We start from the raw sequence: 12,207 nt of genomic DNA on the forward strand, positions 1-12,207 counted from the left end.
GAAATGTCAGAAAGAGCATTATCGATGTTTGATTCTTTAAGCAAAGATTCCGTTCCTTCCGCTTCTTTGCCGATGATTGAAACGGAATCGTTTGCACCGGCCGATCTCTCTCTGCCACTTTCCATGCTCTTATTTGAGGTCGTTCCACTTAATCTTTTCTTACTAAAATAGCTTAATTTTTCGCCAATATTCCGACCCGCAGCTTTCATCTCTACTGCCTGTTTGCCGTCCACATCTTTCGTTCTTCTGGCGTTAAGAGCATCTCGACGAAACTTTTCGTAGAAAAATAATCTGGTAACCTCGATCATATCAATCATATGAGTCTTTATTAGCATGTCTCTGAGGTGCGAAAATTCGGAATGCTCTTTGTTTTCTATGTCTACGAAACCCCAACGAGTCATCCGTCCGTACAGTTTATTTCCGTTGATTTCGTGCTCCTTCTCGCTCCCCACTACGGCAAAGGGTATTTTGGACCTTATTTCATCGTTGATCATCTCATCATCTCTCACGGGGTAAATATCTATTCCGTTCTCTTCTAAGCTTTTTCTAATAACTTGCTTGAAGGCTATTTTCTCATCTGGCGTCATGGTGTCACTCTTTGCTATGACGGGAACGAGATTGACGATTTTCCCCAATCTCTTCATGCATTCGACATCTAGAGGAGTCAGCCGGCGACCGGGAGAAACGAAGTAGATGCAGCAGTGAACTCTCGTATCTGCTATGGTCTTCTTACGATCTGCACATTCTTCTTCTTCCAAATATCGTTCGTATTGCTCGTGTATGTATTCTACAATAGGGAGCCAGCAGTTTTCGTTGTTAATCTGATCGCCAAAGCCTGGCGCATCTGTAACGGTGAGACGTAATCGAACTCCTTTCTCCTCCAGAAGATGGCTAACGGATTTAATTTCTGTTGTTTTGCCATAACCGTCGATTCCCGATTGAGTTTCGTCTTTCGAGCAACTTTTACGACTGACGCGAGCTTTAAAAAGAGAGTTAAGCAGCGTAGACTTGCCTAACCCCGATTTTCCAACCAGAAGAATGTTAAATTCGTAGCCCGTGTTCAGAGATTTCTTCAAAGTTTGCTCTTGAAGAGTGTCTATACCGACGTGACACCAGTTTTCTACCTTCAAATAACCCCATTCGGTGGTTTCGGTTAATGTTTCCGACATAATTTCTATCGAATTCTGTTACGAAATTCAAAAACGACGCTTGGCTGAACTCAGGAAGATTCTAGAACGCGAATTTCCAATTTGCTCGACTGCTAATCTTTTAAACAATATTAGTTTTTCAATAAATTATTTTATGATAATGAAATTATATTTTACTTATTAAGAAATAATATAAAAATTTCAGAAACGAATTACGTAATTTTCCCGACTATTGTGAAAATTTATTTAAAAAATAACTTTAATTAATCATAATAAATTAAATTAAATTTTGTGTGGTGTTACCTGTTACGAGATATTGTTATTAAAAAATTCTCTATGTTTTTAATTATTATAAAATGACAAAAAGCGTAATTTTGTGGATAGAGATGTGTTTTATAAAAAAAGAAAAGAAAAAAATGTAGATGCGAACAAACAAACAAACATCCTCATTTATATAGCCTATATAAATGAGGATGTTTGTTTGTTTGTTCGCTATACAGTCCTATGCCGTTCCACCAATTGATACGAAACTCGGCATTTACGTACAAATACTTCTAACTTAGATCACGTCGTTCTTTTCACCTCAAAATAACGATTGCATTCCTATAAATCAATTAATTTCTATGCACATTCGATTTTCTGAGTTAAGCTGGAGTGGCTCTTACAGAAAAACACCACTGAAAACATAAATTGAAAGCCAAATTCAGAAAAATTTTACGTCTCACGCGTAAAATTTCTGGAAAATCAAGTTGAGAGATGCTTAGTAGAAATTTTTTCTGGTCACGTAAAATGTAGATGTTGACCAATCGGATCACTGGGAGTGATTACGTGTTTACAACGTCACTGACATTGCTGCTGTGCTGCCCGAGGCTGAAAACGAGAAACCGCGTAAACTGCCCAGCTGCCATTTTGTCACCTACGCTAATAGTTGTGTCGCTGCTTCAAAATCATAGAAGCTCAGAAAGAAAAGAAGTCAAACGAGAACCATGAAAGAATCGATGTTTAGTTTGAATTGGCGGGAGCCGGAATGAATGTACAGTACAGTGTACATGTAGCGCTGTTAGTGATGTGAACTGACACTAGATGGCGAAGAAGTTTGTTTTTCTTTTTCTTACGTGCGAAACACTGAATTCACAGTGAACGGAAAATTGCCATTTCGGTTCAGTGAGCTTTTTTTCTGTAAGTGTGGCCCCAGCTTTACACTTAGCTCATCTATTGGCAAAAAAGTTAACGAAATAATAAACTAAATATAATTCTTACAAAAAAGAATATAATTTTTAAAAATTATATCTTTTTTTGTATTTTATATTCATTATTGCAACAATGATTTAGCGCAAAATAGACGCGCTGTATAATTACTGCAAGGGTAGCATATAGCACTTGTCAGTGTGGAATCAAAATTGTTTAAGCCTGTAAATACAGTAGAGCATCGATTATCCGACCCCCGATCAACCGTCACATCGGTTAACCGACCGCGTTCTAGTAGGCAAATTCAAATGTCCGCTAGTGATGTGGCGCAACAATATTTGGCTATGTCTTGGCTACTTTAATCGTATTTTTACGTGTTTTAGCTGGCAACACTGGCTCGATAATGAAAGGAAGCCAGTATTTAAACGAGACTTAATTTTCTAATTTTTAACGATACAATAGCGACGATTATTATTTCTGAAATAAAAATTGATAGGCTTAACATCGATGAAAATTCAACGCAAAGTAGGTTAATAGCGATATACTAATATACTAATTACATGAGATATAATAATATACTATACTAATAATGTATTTTTTCATATTTTTCAGGTTATCCGTTTTTTCAGTTATCCGACCAACCCCAGTCCCCAATTGAGTCGGATAATCGATGCTCTACTGTAATCAGAATTTAATTTTCCATATCTAATAACTCGTGTTTTTTTTTCTGATTTATTTATGTACTTTCTTAATTCTAATAAGCGCCCTGCTGTAGACGAGTGCATAAGAGCACCGAAGTCCGGTAGTGAGTTGGGGCATGGTCAACGGGCTGGCCGAGTGGTTTTTCGGGTTTTCTTCACGTTAGTAACACTTAAATAGGGTTCAGCTTTCCATAAAAGTCTTCCCGGAATACATCCCTTTCGGCAGATTGCCCATGTGTCGCGTTGCTGTAACGGTGTAACCGAATAAACCAAAATAATTCTAACGAGTGATTATTTATTGTGTCATCGCAATTTTTCGTCACAATGTTCTCAATTCTTTTAGCGGTGTTTTGCCCCTATACATCGTACTTTCCCTGTTATCCATAAAATCGTTCCGATTATCTAACTCTATTCGGAGGAAATTTTTGAATTGAAGTAACGTGACTTTTGGTTTGCATCGGAAGTTCTTTAATTAATCGGGGCCTCCTACTTCTAAGATTCTCATATCTGGTCTAGACCTTTATCTATCTAACTCTGTTCTCGAGATTAACGAATAACAGTCAGACGGGCGGAATTTATAGGCTACAATCTTTTTAAAATTGCAGTTCAATAATTTTTCTATAAACGTGATATTTACGAGAACATTTCACTCGTATTTTTACCAGACTTTTTTTTTATTTAAATAAATTATATAAAGTCTTTCGGACGTTAAGGTTAACAACTTTTATCATTTGCGTGGCCATCATAACCTGTCTAACACGGATCAGTTTACAAATATATTAATAATAGACCGGTATTAAGTAGAAAATGACAAAAAGCGTAATTTTGTGGATAGAGATGTGTTTTATAAAAAAAGAAAAGAAAAAAATGTAGATGCGAACAAACAAACAAACATCCTCATTTATATAGCCTATATAAATGAGGATGTTTGTTTGTTTGTTCGCTATACAGTCCTATGCCGTTCCACCAATTGATACGAAACTCGGCATTTACGTACAAATACTTCTAACTTAGATCACGTCGTTCTTTTCACCTCAAAATAACGATTGCATTCCTATAAATCAATTAATTTCTATGCACATTCGATTTTCTGAGTTAAGCTGGAGTGGCTCTTACAGAAAAACACCACTGAAAACATAAATTGAAAGCCAAATTCAGAAAAATTTTACGTCTCACGCGTAAAATTTCTGGAAAATCAAGTTGAGAGATGCTCAGTAGAAATTTTTTCTGGTCACGTAAAATGTAGATGTTGACCAATCGGATCACTGGGAGTGATTACGTGTTTACAACGTCACTGACATTGCTGCTGTGCTGCCCGAGGCTGAAAACGAGAAACCGCGTAAACTGCCCAGCTGCCATTTTGTCACCTACGCTAATAGTTGTGTCGCTGCTTCAAAATCATAGAAGCTCAGAAAGAAAAGAAGTCAAACGAGAACCATGAAAGAATCGATGTTTAGTTTGAATTGGCGGGAGCCGGAATGAATGTACAGTACAGTGTACATGTAGCGCTGTTAGTGATGTGAACTGACACTAGATGGCGAAGAAGTTTGTTTTTCTTTTTCTTACGTGCGAAACACTGAATTCACAGTGAACGGAAAATTGCCATTTCGGTTCAGTGAGCTTTTTTTCTGTAAGTGTGGCCCCAGCTTTACACTTAGCTCATCTATTGGCAAAAAAGTTAACGAAATAATAAACTAAATATAATTCTTACAAAAAAGAATATAATTTTTAAAAATTATATCTTTTTTTGTATTTTATATTCATTATTGCAACAATGATTTAGCGCAAAATAGACGCGCTGTATAATTACTGCAAGGGTAGCATATAGCACTTGTCAGTGTGGAATCAAAATTGCTTAAGCCTGTAAATACAGTAGAGCATCGATTATCCGACCCCCGATCAACCGTCACATCGGTTAACCGACCGCGTTCTAGTAGGCAAATTCAAATGTCCGCTAGTGATGTGGCGCAACAATATTTGGCTATGTCTTGGCTACTTTAATCGTATTTTTACGTGTTTTAGCTGGCAACACTGGCTCGATAATGAAAGGAAGCCAGTATTTAAACGAGACTTAATTTTCTAATTTTTAACGATACAATAGCGACGATTATTATTTCTGAAATAAAAATTGATAGGCTTAACATCGATGAAAATTCAACGCAAAGTAGGTTAATAGCGATATACTAATATACTAATTACATGAGATATAATAATATACTATACTAATAATGTATTTTTTCATATTTTTCAGGTTATCCGTTTTTTCAGTTATCCGACCAACCCCAGTCCCCAATTGAGTCGGATAATCGATGCTCTACTGTAATCAGAATTTAATTTTCCATATCTAATAACTCGTGTTTTTTTTTCTGATTTATTTATGTACTTTCTTAATTCTAATAAGCGCCCTGCTGTAGACGAGTGCATAAGAGCACCGAAGTCCGGTAGTGAGTTGGGGCATGGTCAACGGGCTGGCCGAGTGGTTTTTCGGGTTTTCTTCACGTTAGTAACACTTAAATAGGGTTCAGCTTTCCATAAAAGTCTTCCCGGAATACATCCCTTTCGGCAGATTGCCCATGTGTCGCGTTGCTGTAACGGTGTAACCGAATAAACCAAAATAATTCTAACGAGTGATTATTTATTGTGTCATCGCAATTTTTCGTCACAATGTTCTCAATTCTTTTAGCGGTGTTTTGCCCCTATACATCGTACTTTCCCTGTTATCCATAAAATCGTTCCGATTATCTAACTCTATTCGGAGGAAATTTTTGAATTGAAGTAACGTGACTTTTGGTTTGCATCGGAAGTTCTTTAATTAATCGGGGCCTCCTACTTCTAAGATTCTCATATCTGGTCTAGACCTTTATCTATCTAACTCTGTTCTCGAGATTAACGAATAACAGTCAGACGGGCGGAATTTATAGGCTACAATCTTTTTAAAATTGCAGTTCAATAATTTTTCTATAAACGTGATATTTACGAGAACATTTCACTCGTATTTTTACCAGACTTTTTTTTTATTTAAATAAATTATATAAAGTCTTTCGGACGTTAAGGTTAACAACTTTTATCATTTGCGTGGCCATCATAACCTGTCTAACACGGATCAGTTTACAAATATATTAATAATAGACCGGTATTAAGTAGTAATAGTTGACTATCCCTCTTCCGGGAGAAGGACTACTACTACTTTTCCTCGAATTACTTCGATTCCCTTTCGCAACGTTCCCTTCTTCCTATCGGACCGGCGGTATAGTTGTATTCGAATAGGAAAATTCCATAATACGAGGTTACCATTCTGCACAAAATATGTTTTAAGTGGTTTTCAAGGNTATTAATAACTAGTGAAACAGTTTAAAAATACTTTTTTAACATAACAAAAAATTAAATTATCTTGTCAAAAATAATATAATAGCTTACGTTGGCTAAGCTAATCAGTAATCACGGTATTTTTTCTAATCATTTGGTATTCATTGTCATTTAATAAAAGTAAAAAAAAAAAAAAGGATTTTACTTGTTACAACATGGAGAGCTATCATGGCATTTAGAATTACAAAGTAATCCTGATGACTTGCAAGCGCACTTCTTCGTTACGCATTTTTTTTAGGCAGTTGCATTTCATGAAACCTTGTCCTCCAGTCAAAGACAATTTTGCGACAACTTCTCGAAGACACTTCTTTATCTTTAACGCCTTCTTCTATCTTGATAAAGTCTTCAGGGCATGAGGTAAATTGATTTTGTGTATAAAGCTGCTTTAGTTCTCCAATTTTGGTACTTAGTTGTAAAGGACAACGAGTTTTACCATCTATTACAACTGCAATAACGCTTTTCGGGTCGGTTTTAGTTTTGTCAATTTCGGGCACTTTCAGTCTTACATTTTGGCCAATTTTTTCACATTTGGATATTTATCAACAGACGTAGCTTTCATTTTTCAGCTCGTTTCTCCAAATTCAATTTTGCGTTGTTTCTTATTGTCACTACAGATTCTAACTTTTTTGGTATTTCTTGTAACAATAGAGCCATATTGTTACAAGAACTTCCCGAGACTCAATCGTGTTTTCTGTCTTTGAATCGGTATCTCTCTGAATCGTTACATTGGAATCATCTGTTCTTTGCTTCGCCTTCATCTTCTCAGTAATAATCATTTCATCTTCTTGTGTTAAAATTTATCGTTGACAGTGCTATTGTCTATATCCCCTTCTGACTCATTTTTAACAATGCTTTCTTCCTTGTCCTATTCGATTGCATTTTCTGTCATTATTTTGTTCCATATTGTCATGCGAATGTAACAACTTCTCTATATCTTCTTCAGATCTTATAACTCTAATCATATCACTAGGGATTGCTGAAGTTGCAAGGCTTATTTTCATTGGACAGCCAAACATTGCTTCGTAGGGAAAACATTTGATTCCTTCTGATATGCTCTATTTTTCATCGCCTGGATGAATCTTAAACCCTTTGACCACTTTGCTAACTGATTGGTTTCCATCCACGTGCTCAACATATTTTCTATGTCTTGATTAGCACGCTCCACTGATCCTTGACTTTGGCTATGTCTTGCCTTTCTATGTACGATTTTTACATCCGGCCACATGGAGCATAAACTCTCAATAAGTTGGTTAGAGAATTCTCGACCATTATCGGAATGAAGGATGCTCGGCGCTCCAAAAGTAATGAAAATATCCAAAAGATGGTGTGCAACTTCTACGGCGCGTTTAGTTTGAAGCGCACGAAGGATCACATATTTGGTAAGATGGTCTTGGTAAACTAAAATAAATTTATAATTTCCATCTGGGGTAGTTTGTAGATCTATTAGATCAACCTGACAGCGTGAGTTCATTTCACTGTGAAGTATAGGTCTGACGACAATGCCCTTTTTCAAAGTCTTCTGTTTCTTTTGGCAAGGTTGACATAGCTTCAAATATGTCATAGTAGCCTCAACTGTTACATTTTTATACTTGCGGTTACATTCCTTAAGCATCCATGTCTTTCCACCATGGCCAACGGCAACATGCGTTTCTTCGAGAATGTTGTAAGTCCTCGTAACAAATGTAATACCTTATTTCTCCATCCTCCTCCTTCATAGGCGCAATTAGTTTTTCTTTGTCGCCTATAGTCGAAATTTCGTAACGCTTTATACGCCTGTAATGAACAGCTTGTTTTATTTTCATGTTCTTTGAAGCTTTTACTTCCTCCAAACATTTTGCGTATTTGTCCCTATTGAGATAAAAATTATTATCTTTCTTGCTTGCAACGAACTCGTCCATTATTTCATAAAATCTTCGTTTCACACTCATCTTGATTCATAAATAACTTTTAGACAGAGAAATCTCAAACAAGATTAGAATTAACTTGCGCGTTCTAACGTGTCAAACGATGGAATGATCCGATGTCAAACGATGGAATGAAACGATGATACCATGTCTCTGAGGTAAAACCTAAGATATACCAAGTATATGCTGATAAAAGTTCGAAATTAACGATGATCACAGAACATTTCGGACTTTTACCACAAAGATTTGGTAAATCTTAGGTTTTACTGGAAGATCTTAGGATTTACCATAGTTCGAGCATTTACAGTAACATATATATCTTAAAAAATTTTAAATATATTTTCAAAATTGGTGTCTACTTGACCGATTTCGAATTATTCGAGTATCGCGATAAACGTGACAATGGTAGACTGAAATAACCAAACTCTTTATATGGTTTTCGTTTTAATGTTTGTTATATTATAGTATTTGATTTATATAACTACAAAAGTTATCTTAGATAAGCGTTTATTACACCGAGTGACCGATCTATAGCATTTTTTAAATCTTTTATTCTTCTATATCTTTAAAGAATTTTTAAAATGTGTTAGATTGGGCACTTTTCTAATAGACGTTCCTCCAGTAAAAAAGGTGCTCCACTATATTCAGATAAATGTGAAAATTTGAAGTTTTACAGGGTTTAATTAAACATTATTACATCTTTCCAGAAATGCTTCATATTAAATCAGTGTCACAGGCTCTGCCCTGATGAAGGATCATCAGGGCAGAGAATATTTAGAACTCTACTTGACAAAATATCTAATGGAACTTTATCAGAAAATAACTATAATTTGCTAATTCCAAGAACATTGGAAAGAATTAGTAATATCGAAGAAAAAAATTTTGAATCAAACGAAGAGGTTGAAGTGGAGAATAAAGAGTTCCTTATTTCTACAAAAAATCCTAATGCAAAAATTGTTTCTCAACACAACAACTTGTAATTTATTTATCAATCGAATGTAAGGTGATGCTACGGAGAAACATAAATATTCTTCATAATTTGGTTAATGACAGGAATTGTTCGTAAAATTGTTTACAAATCTGGAGATAGATCCACCAATATTACCAATGACAGTGCTGGTAGAATTCGAAAATTATAGTGGGCAGACATTTTTTTTTTGTTGATAAAGTTGTACAGGATTGTTCCAGTAATAAAAAAAAAATGGAAGCATTTGGGATCGGAGTGCTGAAGAAAACAATTACCAACACTCAGACAGCGCACTTTATAACAATACACAAATCACAAGGAATGACACTAAAAAACGCGATAATTGATACAGATAAAAAAGAACGATCAGTTGGACTGACTTACGTTGCATACGTAGTAAAAGAAATCTTGAAGTTATTATAAATCCACCATTCCCTTTCATTCGAATTGTTTCAATCCAAGAGTCAAAAGGATTTCGATTAATATAACAATACGAACGCATGCATAAAAGCTTGCTGATGTCTTGGTGTGTCTAAAGTGATGAATAGACTCATTGTATAAATAAAAAAAAAATGAATTTCTGATTAGACTATACCTGCATCATGTTTTTCGTAGTACTTTTCGAAACATTTTGAATTCATTATTTACCACAATTTGACTTAATTCATTATTATAATATTTAGCTAATCTATTGTAATATAAGAAATATAAAATGTGTTTAACAATTTACTTTCAATTGTATTTTATATCAAAAATTCTTCGGTTAATATTGAAATTTTATAAAAATTAGAGGACAACAACGCTAGAAAACATAACGAAATCATCGTCATAATAATGCTTTATTGGGTTTCAATTTTCAAATTGCAGACCTATACATTTCCACCGTTTTCCGTCCGTCTGTATGTCTGTCCTTCGATAATCTCGAGAACGAAGTTAGATAGAGGAAAGCCGAGACCCGATATGGATAGCTTAAGACCCGGAGGCCTCATTAACTATATAAGATCTTCCGTTCTGGATCGAATGTCAGGCGATTTTTAAAAATAAAATACGATTAAAAAAATTGCGCGATGTCACAATATATTCGATTTTTCTAATATTATTTATTAACAAATAGCCAGATTGAACATTTTTAAATTAATAGAAATTAAATTACAAAGGGTGTGTAAAAATTATTTCTTAGTACATCCTGTTAACTAGTTACAACAGTTAACGGATGAAATTATACAATTTGGGCGTGTAGAGTAAGAAATTTTAGGTAGAGCCGATGTTTTTAGAATTTTATAAATGTTATAATTATAGAAAGACTTTTTTTTTTACCGAAACGTGTAAATTACTTAGATATAACAAACTCCAAAAGTACATTTACACTGTTATTTTTAATGAAAAATAATAAAATTACAGAATTTAATATTTGATAACATATTATTTACAGAGGTACACACTTTAGATAATTAAATACCTAGAAGTGTACTATTGCAAAATCAGTTCTATATTATTATAAATTATATATAAAAATAAATGCAAAGATAAACTAATTAATTCCCGAAATTAAATTTAGTAGAAAATATGAATGGACTGAGATTTCCAATTGATAAATCAGAATTTGTCGGTGAATTTTTATTAATAATAATATTAAAAAAAATCAATTACGAAATTTGTATTTGTAAATATTACGAAAATATTTTAAAAGATATATAGTCAACCCCCCTATAACACTGTTGATTTTTCCGTTTTATATGAATTTCGTGTTGTACGAATCACTTAGATTTTACAAATACGTGTGCCGGGCTGTGAATGGCTCATGTATTTGTAAAATCTAAGTGACTCGTACAACACGAAATTCATATAAAACAGAAAAATCAATAGTGTTATAGGGGGGTCGACTGTCGTAGTCATTTTCTCATTGCAATTTGGGAATTATTCAAATATTTTCCCTATTTTCTATAGGTATTCCCTACACTATGAAATAATTATTAATTCTAAATATTTAAAAACACATCTATTATTATTATTATCATTTTTATGTTGCCCTCATATATAAAACTTGCTAGATAATCCTAGTACTATAAGGAAATTACTTAATGTTGATAAACGTGATATATTGGCTATGACAAAATTAATTGTAATAATTAAACATTGCGAAATTACAGTTTGCAATAGGTCTTATTTCCTGGAATACTTTTCAAGACAAAACCACAAATATTTGTGTACATAATACACATAGAACGTCACATTATGTAGTACACATTATTCAACTCTCTAACCACATTATTTATTTTGCAAAATTCGGATAAATAATTACGTCATAAGTGAAATAATATATATATATATATATATCAGAGTAATAATAAAATAAATTTTGCGAATTTCTATTTCTTTTTCTTGTTCGTTTCGTTTATTTATTTATCTTGTAATCAATAATTGTCATCTGTGTGCTATAAGAAAAATATAATGATACGGTAGCTATAACCACAATTATATTACGTCATAATACGATAACGTCAATCTGTGTGACGTCACTATCCAATTATAAAGATGATTACATTGTTGAGTCGTAATAAATCACTTTAACAATGATAAACGTTCCGAATTACGCGACGAATGTTGTAAATATTTTAATCAAATATATTTAAATATTAAACAGTATAATAAAGAAAATTCTGTACGTTTATTTAAATTTATATTTCCAACAATATAACGAGTATCGAAGTGTACGCAGTCGCCATCTAACGTCATCTTTTGCTATTACAGTCGATCCTCCCCTATAACACTGTTGATTATTCCGTTTTATATGAATTCCATGTTGTACGAGTCACTTAGATTTTACAAATACGTGTGCCTGACTGTGAACTGCTCACGTATTTGTAAAATCTAAGTGACTCGTACAACATGGAATTCATATAAAACGGAATTATCAACAGTGTTATAGGGGG

The 12,207-nt window shown here is 33.9% G+C and overlaps 2 pseudogenes; both read right to left on the minus strand.

Moving 5' to 3' along the window:
- Nucleotides 1-5: 5 nt before the first annotated feature.
- Nucleotides 6-1,277, minus strand: LOC111625058 (annotated as a pseudogene).
- A 5,968-nt stretch (nucleotides 1,278-7,245) lies between these two features.
- Nucleotides 7,246-8,331, minus strand: LOC111625062 (annotated as a pseudogene).
- Nucleotides 8,332-12,207: the final 3,876 nt, after the last annotated feature.

Source organism: Centruroides sculpturatus, unplaced genomic scaffold (assembly GCF_000671375.1).
Source record: "Centruroides sculpturatus isolate CEXI.00-Female unplaced genomic scaffold, Cexi_2.0 scaffold40, whole genome shotgun sequence".
Classification (NCBI taxonomy): Eukaryota; Metazoa; Arthropoda; class Arachnida; order Scorpiones; family Buthidae; genus Centruroides; species Centruroides sculpturatus.